Consider the following 10,846-nt stretch of genomic DNA (forward strand, 5'->3'; position numbering starts at 1 on the left):
TGGATGACCTCCCCCGTGCTACGTGGCACCGCGGCGCTGCGGCCGGCCTTAATATGGTGTGGTCGCGGCGTGGGGCATTCGGCCACCGCGGTTGAGGTGCATTTCCCCCCACACACACCCCCACGAGTCGACGGGGCAAGCAGGGGAGGCACGGGACAGCATGAATAGCGGGATCACAGGGGCTGTTGCGCATAGTCATGGAGGGTTGGGATAATTGCGCTTGAGCGCGCAGGCCCCATTGTTAGGGAGGGTAAGGGATTAATTAGGATTTACGCCTTGTACGCAGCACACTGATTAGCATATCAACAGCGCCCAGAACCGCCGTGCGCGTGCCAGAGGATCGCGAGCCCATTGTTTAGCGCAGCATCCCCTTTGAGGTAGGGAGGATAAATAGAGGGGCGCAGAGGGGAAATAGCTCTCTTCTCTCCAGGCCAGCGGACCAGCAGCAGTTCCAGCCAGCGACCCGGACGTCCGTGCGACGCATCGAGGTGCGCTGTGAGCGCAGAGAGCAGCGAACCTCCGTGGGCACCAAACAGTGAGTGGGGAGGTGAAGTAGGGTAGCGTAAGCCGATAAATAGGGAATAGGTACAGGTTTGGGTGGAATAGACCAGCCTCGTCGACTCACTGATTCAACATCAATTCGCAGGTAGCATATAATAAATCATTAATAGCGAAGCGTGGTCTCGCGTGATCTTGTCGTGCAGTGTGAGCATGTGGGTGCGCTGTGTGCACAGTGGTTCGCCACGTGAGTGAGCGCTGCGCCGAGCTGAGCGCGCGGGTTGCGCGTGGGTACGCAGTGATTCTGTAGTGCTGCGGCTCGCCTCGGGGGAGCGCTGCGCAGAGCGGTGCGAGAGTGGGTGTCGCGTGTGTTCACTCCGTGTGTGATACAGGTGCGCGAGTATAACGTGAGTTGAGTTGGAGTGCGCGGAGCGGCGTGTGTGTGGGCGTGGGTGCGTTCGCTCCGTGTGGGTTGCAGGCGCGCGATTAGGAAAGGGAAGTATCGTAGTAGAGAGGGGCAGAATACTACTCGGTAATTAACCATGCCCATTACGCGGACCCGCGGTGGAGGGGAATCCTCGAGCGACGGCTTCCACACCATGGGTGAGGAACTCAGCAGCGGTTCGCACAGCAGCGGGGGAGCGAGGGATGATGTTAGCCCGGCCGTTAGCATTGTCGAGGGAGGGATCTCGGGGGCTAGCGACCTCGACACTTAACTCCTTGGTCCTGGAACGCATGTTGGTGCTGGTGCAGGAACACAACGTCTTCCTGCCTGCCACAGACGTTGAAGACTTGTCATCTTTGACGATTGCGTGGTGCCTCCAAGCGCACTTTAATTTGAAGTGGCGTGCAAAGGTGGCTGCATGCGCCGGACCCTCTGAGGTGGTCCGAGCAACCAAAGACACGAAACCTCCACAAGCCTGCACTTCGATCGACAGCAACAGGTGTAGAAAGGATGTGGCAGGTCGATTGGAAGGACGAGACCGGCCGAAGAGGACCTTCCCTCGCCCAATGACTGACCCCATAGTCTGCTTCTGGAGCCGCCTGCTGGGTCACGTCGTCAAGGGATGCCGTGCCGAACAAGAGGGACTCCCCGCGGCGCCGCCATCCTCTACCCGGACGCCCTCCATTCTGCTGGGTCCTCAGGCGAGTCACGACACGCCACACACACGGCCCTTGCATTCACCTCAGGCATCGGGTTTGGATTTGTGTTTGAAGGTGCGTGTCGATGATTCGTGTCGGGTTGCGGAGCGTGAGAGTCAGGGTTTAGCGGGCGATGGGTGGCCGTGGCTTCCTGGTCAGTGGTCGGCGTAGCGGGATCGTCAGCCATTATTAGTACCGTGCCGGGTGTAGAGGTCCGGATACTTATTGACACCGGGACATTTGCTACCATCATCTCAGAAATTGTTTTCAACATTTTGCCAAAGAACTCGTATGTTTTTCGCCCCATCGAAAGTCCGTGTTTTGCCACCAATGCCGAGTCTTTGGGGATTATTGGGCATGTATCGGATACCGTGTGCATTGGCGACATCCAGGTGACAAGGCCAGTGCCGTGCCCTGTCTGTTGGGAACCGAATTCCTGGGGAGGATGCCCCTCAAGATCCTTGTGGATCAGGCGTGCATAGAGTTACCATCAAGCCGCCAAATGGCGTTTTTGTCCTCCCCGACGCGGTTGTGCACAGTCAACGCCACGGTCCAAGCATTAGAGCTACAGTCTGTAAAAATCCCCCCTGGGGCACAAATGCTTGCGCCCTTGCGGCTGCGGAAACAGCTTTATCAGACAGCTACCGAGGAGGGAATCCTCTTTAACACCTTATAATAAGGTGGTTCGGGGCCTTACATTAGTGGGAGCTCAAACAGTGGTCTGAAATTACCAACAACCTTTTATTCAAGTTCTAAATGTTGGTTTGGTCACCACTGTAGTCCAGGCAGGGTCACGCGTCTGCCGCGTCCTGTCAGGGAGTTGATACTCAGCTTGTCAGAGTCGCGGCTGCCGCGGTGCAGGGGGGGAGTTGCGGTGACTCATGGTTTAATACACTCTGCTCAGAGAGCTCCGACTTGTCTGAGGCACAGAGGGACAAGTTGCGTGCACTTTTTAGGGACTTTTCAGACATTTTCAGCAAAGGGAAATATGATATTGGCCGCACGTCCCTCTTGCATACCACATTAATACGGATAGTCCCGCTCCCATTCGCCACAACCCATACAGATTAAGTGCCAAGGAAAAGGACTATGTGCGACAGGCGGTCGACGAGATGTGAGCCGCTGACATTATTTCCCCGTCGAACAGTCCGTGGGGGGCTCCCATTGTCCTTGTTAAAAAGCAAGATGGGAGTTTAACATTTTGCGTCGACTTCGACAAACTCAATAAGGTGTCTGTGGCAGATGCGTACCCGCTCCCACAGATGGATGATTCCCTTGACGCCCTATCGGGGGCGAGGTTATTATCCACCTTTGACTTATTGTCTAGATTCTGGAAATTTCCCTTAGATGACAGCTCAAAACCAAAGACTGCTTTTCGTACTCCCCAAGGGTTGTTTGAATTCAACTGCCTGGCGATGGGGCTCCATTCCAGTCCCGCCACATTCCAGAGACTCATGGAGTTGGTGTTGGCAGGACTTAAATGGGACTCATGTCTGATTTATTTGGACGATGTCATTGTATTTGGGCGCACGTTTGAGGAACAGCATCTGCTGCTGCAGCTCCTGCTGCAGCTCCTGCTGCAGCTCCACAGCCCCACTTTCTGCCCCGCCCCCTCTCTCCCCCCCTTCTCTCTCCCCCCTACCGTCGATACCTTTATAACCGCGTGTCACTGGCAACTGTCTCGCCTACTTCAGCAGTTTTCTTGCTGTAGTTGTCTCACCTGATGACGATTGCTTGTGTTGCGATCGAAACGTTGTGATCTATTATTTTTTCTAGCTACGTGACTTTACCGAAAGAACCAAAACGTATAGTGTGTTTGTTGTAATGTTCTGTGCCCCGACTGCATATCTGTGATAGAAGAGCTTTATAGCTCATCAGATTCTGCCAGTATAAATATTCGGATTCATGTTACCTCCCCCTCTGCTCCACGAGATTTTATATTCGTCTTTTTGTTTCACTTTTGTTTACTTAAATCGATAAACTACTTGATTAAACATTTGTTATTGTTTTAAAGTCGAGTTTCTAGTTCTCGAGCTGTGAGACACCTATGGATTTGCTCGCGTTTAACTAAGTCACGTGGGCTGCGGCTCAGTCCAGTGTCGTACAGAGTCAAAGTTCCCCCGTGTAGCCCACACAGACTGTTAGGGGGCAAGTGCTGTTAGCGAGCAGCAGCACCACGCCCACCCGGTCGCCTTTGTCTCCCTAGTACCTGTTTCTATTATATACCGCACCAGATAATAATTTTAGGCTGAGTCGACCTCGAGGAAGCCCAGGACTGGTTCAGATAATCGTTACCGTCACTGGTGTTGGTGGCAGCGAGTGGCAAAAAGAAACTCGGGTCTCTGCTCGGTCGTAGCACAATCCGCCGAGCTAACCACTGCGCCACCGCTCCTCCCCTCAGTATTCTACACACAGGCAGCTACTAAAGAAGAGCATCCGCCGAGGCTTCCGAAAAGAATCCACTCCCTGCTGGACAAAAAAGACCCAGAACCTGCTCCGACAGTACAACCAGTCGGGCAGCCCCATAGGTTGGAAAGACCCTGCTCGTCTTTAGACTCAGCCAGACACCAGCAAATGATTGAGTGCATTGAAAGCCTGGACTTCATGCACTCCAGCCACCGTGCCTGGGCCCTACTACGATTCCTGGGTGCTGCTAATACAACAGAATATCGGAACGCAAGAGTTTTGCCCAACCCTATATCTATATATATAAAATCGTGAATCTGTCTGTCTGTCTGTGTGTCTGTGTGTCGCCGGACCATACGCACTTTCATTGGACGAAATGTCAGGGATTTGCGACACACGATTGGTCCGGCGGTTGCCCCTGCATTGCGACACACGATTGGTCCGGCGGTTGCCCCTGCATTGCGACACACGATTGGTCCGGCGGTTGCCCCTGGCAACGGCTAGCGACGCATTCGCCATTTTTAATTCCCGTTAAAAATAGGCGCACGCATTAACACGCGACTCTGACGTTAATTCATCACAGTTTCACGTCCTCTTCAGTCCCCTCCCACCCCAATGTGTTCTATTACTGTTATAGGCTCCGTAGATAATTATATAATAGCGATTAGACACTATTATTGTAGCGCGGGGGGGGGGGGGGGGGACGCCACCCGTACCCTGCCTCTGCCGGGTGGGAAATTTAGGCGAGGCCGGAGGCTCTGCACGCTACTAGGCCTCGACACCCACCACGCGAGTCTGAGGTAAATTCATCAAAGTTTCACGTACTCTTCACTCCCCCCCCAACACAATGTGTGCAATTTATATTACTTTCAAACCCTACGCGCCAATAATCTATTCTTTAAATGGTGACTGTACAAATACTCATTAAGCTGGGTGAGCGTACTGACAGTCTATAATGTATAATGTAGCCTGCTTATTAAATTGCCTGAGTCTACTGGCAGTCTATTATGTAGACTGTAGCCTGCTTATTAAGCTCCGTGAGCGTACTACCACTCTATCATGTAGACTCTAGCCTGCTTATGAAGCTGAGTGGGTGTACTGGCAGTCTATAATGTAGACTGTAGCCTGGTTATTATAATCGATTCTTTAAATGTTCTTTGTACAAATAGTCATTAAGCTGGTTGAGCGACCCCAGTTCGATTCCCACTCACGCCCATCACCGCTGACCATTATTTGAACCCGACCTGGGCCTCCCCTAGGTAGACTCAGCCTCAAACGCGTAACTGCTGTCGTGTGTGAACATCGTCACTCGGGAGACAAAGGCGGCCGGGCGTCGTGGATCCAAGACCCGGGCGAAGCCGGGTAGTCAATCTAGTAGCCATATAAAAGGACCGCTCGACAAAAAATTTAAGCGAGTGAAGAAAGGCAAGGCTGCCGCCAGAGATGGTATCCCCCAGAATTCCTCAATCACTTAGGCCCCAGGCAACTCCAATGGCTGGTGATACTGTACACAAAAGCCATGAAAACCGGATGCATCCCAAAAGCATGGTGGGAGGCAATAGTCATTGCCATATCCAAACTGGGCAAACCAACCAAAGACCCAAAGCTATAGGCCGATATCACATGGCCTATAAACTGCTGGAAACACATCATCCTCCAGAGAATCAACTCCCTCGTCGAGTCAGTGATCCCTGAAGAATAAGCAAAATTCCAGCCTGGACGCAGCTACTGTGACCAAGTTTTGGCCCTTGCGTTGCACATTGAGACCGGATACCAGATTCAATGCAAGACCAGCGCAGCCTTTGTGAACTTGTCATTAGCCTACGGCACAGTCTGGATTAAGGACTTTATGTTGAAGCTCGCAATGATCATTTCCTGCCTCGAAACAATATACCTGATATGGACAATGCTGAGCAATAGCCGACTGCGTGTCTATATATGTGACAAATCCAGCTCACCCTGGTTCCTCAACAATGGATTGCCACAAGGTTCAGTACTCGCGCAAACGCTCTTCAAAGTCTATACGAGTGTGGTGGTGATGTTGGAACGCGCACACAACCCGGGTGAATTACAGTACTTACCGGTGCGGGGTGATTGTGCCATCCCTGACCAGGGCCCCTCCTGAGGGGAGGGAGCTGTGGGGTGCGTGTGATCCCACAATACCCCCCCTCTCGGTGGGAAGTGGTACAAACCGGTTCAGGGCGGTTGTGTTATCGAGGACCAGGGCCTCCTGATGGGAGGGGGCTGGGGGGTGCGTGTGATCCCACAGAAACCCGCCCCTCGGTGGGGAATTGTGTAAAAGGCGGGACCCTGAGAGCAGAGAGGGAGTTCGACCAAGTCCAAGACGAAGAACCAGCTGAAGACTGAAGTCCAGCTAGCTAGACTCTGGGACTCCTCTGACATTGCTGCCCTTCTAAGGGCCGGGCAGAGCAAGCCAGTGGTGCGACCCCAGAGCCACGAAGGCCGATGTCCTTTTCAAGGCCGGATTTGTGTGAGTGGTGGTCGAGACCTGTGCCGAAGCTGGGCCAGGTCAGTTAGTCTCCTTGAGAGGAGGATCGTAGAATAGAGGGAAGTAGAGGAGTTAACTTGGGTGTTAGCTTGGGAAATATTTCCCTCTATAGAACGAGTGGAGAGGCCGTTACCTCTCCAAGTGTTCGATTCGCTATGTGCTGTATCGTAGTAATTGTTAATAAATACGTGTTGCCTCAAGTCAACCGTCTGTCGTCACAAAGCCACTACACGAGCAACATGCCACCAACGGGGTCACACACATTTGTATATGCGGATGACCTTGCCCTGGCAACGCAAGCAGCCACCTTCAATGATATCGATTCCACTCTGAACCTAAAGACCTAAACACCATGGGGGAATATTTCAGGAAATGGAAGCTCAAGCCAAATCCCCACAAAACAGCCACTGCATTTCCTCCTAATAACAGGAGCACCAAGCACACTCTTAAAGTGACCTGCGGCAACACTATGCGACACGACACCATTCCCAGCTTTCTCAGAGTGATTGGAGCATATGCTAACCTTCCATGACCACCTGAAAAAGGGGACTGTCAACACCAACACAAGGTTCAACCTGGTCCAGAAAACTGGCAAGCACAAGCTAGGGAGCATCAGCACCCAGTGTTATGGACATTAACGACGGTCCTTGTGTACTCTGTAGCTAAGAACTGTGCACCAGTATTGACCAGAAGTAGTCAGACTCGACTTGTTGATGTCGACCTGAACCCTGCAATGTGGTGTATCACTGGAACACCCTGTCTGCCTGTGCTGTCACCACATCTCTCCACCACCTATCCGCCGCAACACTGCAACCCTCTGGGAAGTCCTGCAAATCGATTAAAGCAGTCGTCTCCCCATTAATCAGAACCTAAGTAACGTCCATTGTCATCACTTGAAGTTACTGTTAGCGAGTATCACCTATGAAGGCCGGCACAGTACAGCACATACGGGTGGGATCTTTGTGTCTTTTTGTAGCAGTAGAGGTGAGGCTGACGTGCGTACACGTGTTTGTGTGTGCGCAAGGGGCTGGTAATCCCCTCCACCTAATACTATGATGCCTTCTGAGCAAAAATCCGACCTGTCCCCCTCGGTAGGATTCACGACAGGAGGAGACGGACAGGGCAGACTGGCTACATTAACAAAATAATGAAGGGGACGTGGGAGTGTGGTTTCGAGGTGTGGAAAGCCATGAATCCCAAGCTATTGTGGGCTTGCCTTCCCATCAACGGAAGGCAAGGACTGGTGGTGGTGGTGGTGGTGTATTACACCCCCACCGAAAATAAACATCGGTGGAGGGATACAGACGAGGCAGATGAGTCAGATACCTTCTATAACCTCCTGTCCCAGGTTAAAGTTGCTCCTGTTGGTGACTTCAATGCCTGAGTGAGTCATGACTCAGACACGTGGGCCGGAGTGATTTGAAGGCATGGGCCGGATCAGCTCAATAATAATTGTAGGATGCTTCTAGTAAGAGTATGGATTCCTGCAGTCACGGAAGTTTCATATCAAGATTGATGCTTCTAGACTTCTCTGCAATCCGTAGCCTTGTAATCACCTACATGCTTTACATTGAGACCTCCTTTGCCAGTAGCAAGATATAGTAATAGGTTTTTACCCTTTTATCTGGCAACAAAACTGACACCTTTATGCAAGGGATCATGTTTGCATTAACCACAACACTTGCGGTCAAAATGCAAACAAAAAGACAACTCTGATAATGTATGCACCGTCTTTGAAATTGATTGGTCCATACCCGAGACGGCTTTTCTTAGAGCTCAGTCTCACAGGGTGTTGGACCAGATGAAGGTGCACAACTCAAAGACAACGCACCATCAGAGTATTGAGAGCTCGGGGTAAGCATGTACATTATGAGACCTACTTTGCCAGTAGCAAGATATAGTAATAGGTTTTTACCCTTTTATCTGGCAACAAAACTAACACCTTTATACAAGGGATCATGTTTGCATTAACCACAACACTTGCTTACACCAACATGCTGTTCCCACATCAACACAACCAGTCGACACCATGGATGGCATGCCAGGTCCAAGCAAGAACGTCATGAAACAGCGGATGCGGGCCGATGTCCTTGACACCAGGACCTACCGTAGGGCTTTATCTGTTCACTGGCCATTGTATCAGAATCAGAATTGCATTATCCGAATAAATTACACTGGTCAACACTTTTTCTGGCATAAGGTATTCGGTTGTAATGTAATTTTGGGGTGCTGATTCCAAATCTGGCATCAGTTGTTGTCTATCACATCAGGTTTTTGAGATATCAAATATTGCATTTTCAATAAAAACAGCAAATGTATGCTCATATACGAATAGCTAAACAGACATCCATACAATAATAATATAAGATACAATATAGAATAATAATGAAACAAACATTTAATGAGCCATAGCACAAAGTTGTGAGAGTGACTGCATATCAATGTGAGTGAATGCATATTACCATGTAAGAATTGAATTGTGAAGATGAGAAAAATATGTACAAAAAGGTAATTCACAATAGTGATGTTACATCTGCATAAACGACCTCTTCTTTGACGATCTCCGATGTACAGCTTGTGGAATATCTCTCAGGACCAGCAGTAATCTGTCATCATGTCTGAGTCCCATCGGCCTTGGTAACGTTCTTCCATAACTTTAATGTCTTGATGAAAGCGTTCACCTTGCTCTTCGCTCACGTGACCCATGTTCTCTGGAAACTGGGCCCAATGACTATGTAAGTAGTGAACCTTGATGCTCATTTTACATCCAAGTGCTTGGAAACTCAAGAGCAGCTCCTCCACAATCTCTCGAGTTGTCTGCGTTCCTCTTCCCAAGGAAATTCCGCACCACATCAGAGAATGCATTCCAAGCTCTAGCCTCTGCTGCAGTCATTGTTGTAACAAAGTGTGGATCCCTGAGTGTTCTTATTTGAGCGCCATCAAATATTCCTGCCTTTTTCTTCTCGGCACTGAGACTTGAATAGCTGAAGCAGTCTCCAGTGTGATCAAGAGCTTTGACGAACTGCTTCATTAACCCAAGTTTTATGTGCAGTGGGGGAAATACAATTTTATTCCTTTCAACCAGAGGCTCATTCTTGATGTTCTTGTCACCAGGCGTCAAACTGATTCTTGGTGGCCAGTTCTTTTTAACCCAGTGTTCTAATGTAGCCCTACTGTCCCAGTAGCACAGGAAACAAGGGTATTTGGTGTGACCTCCTTGCTGACCCAGCAGAAAATTTACCATTTTCAAATCAACACAAATTAGCCATCCATGAACATGGTATTCCAATCTATCCAGAACAATCTTGATGTTGGCATACTCTTCATTCATTTTTACAGTGTCCTATTGGGATTGAACCATATATATTTCTGTTGTGAAGTAACACACATTTCAAACTCCTTTTACTACTGTCAATAAAAAGTCTCCATTCACTTGAATCATACGCGGGCAGTCCCATATTGAGAAGAAGCCCTTCAACATCATTACAATAAACAAGTTGACCATCTGAATGGAAGTACTTTCGCAGTGCTGCTTCTTCGTTACGATAAAAGGAGACACTAGTGCCAGGTCTGAGTAGTCCTTTCTCTTGCAGCCTGGAAGCCAACAATTCAGCAGACTGTTTTGACAAATACAAATCTCTTACAAGATCATTCAATTCAGGCTGACTAAACAAAGAAATTTTATCACAATCTGCATCAGATGGCGTATATTCGATCTGAGCATCATCATCATCTGTAGAAGCAGGTAAACTGAGGGATTCAACATCAATCTCTGGTAGCTCAGTAAATACAGGCACAGGTATTTCCTCAGTGCTCAACTGGTCGTCTGGCAGATGGGATATCTGGGTATTGTAAGTGTTGTTTTTCTTATTGAAACCTTTTACATTGACAGGGCAGAAGTAGCAGTTATCCAAATGGTTTGTATGTTCTCTCCAAACCATTGGCACACCAAACTTCAGCTTAGCATTCTTTCATTTAGACCATGATCGCAAAGTTTCAACACATGTTTTACACACTTTGTGAGGAGATTAATTTTTGTTTTTGTCATGGTCTCCAAGTCGTACTTTAAAGTAGGCAAGATAAACCTTCTTGACAAAGGTATTGTTGATGTTGCGCCTTTGATCCTGCAAAGTGAAGCTGCCACAGATGTAGCAGAAGATATCTGGGTCATTACTACATTTCCTTCTTTTGGATGTTGTAGCCATTGTTAGATCATGCCCTGCAGAAGAAAAATATTAAATAAATGTGGATATCTACATAAAATGAAATTATAAACACACTATCCTAAAA

This window comes from Lethenteron reissneri, unplaced genomic scaffold (assembly GCF_015708825.2).
Source record: "Lethenteron reissneri isolate LAM-NWPU_2019-01 unplaced genomic scaffold, ASM1570882v1 scaffold_1640, whole genome shotgun sequence".
NCBI classification, from domain to species: Eukaryota; Metazoa; Chordata; class Hyperoartia; order Petromyzontiformes; family Petromyzontidae; genus Lethenteron; species Lethenteron reissneri.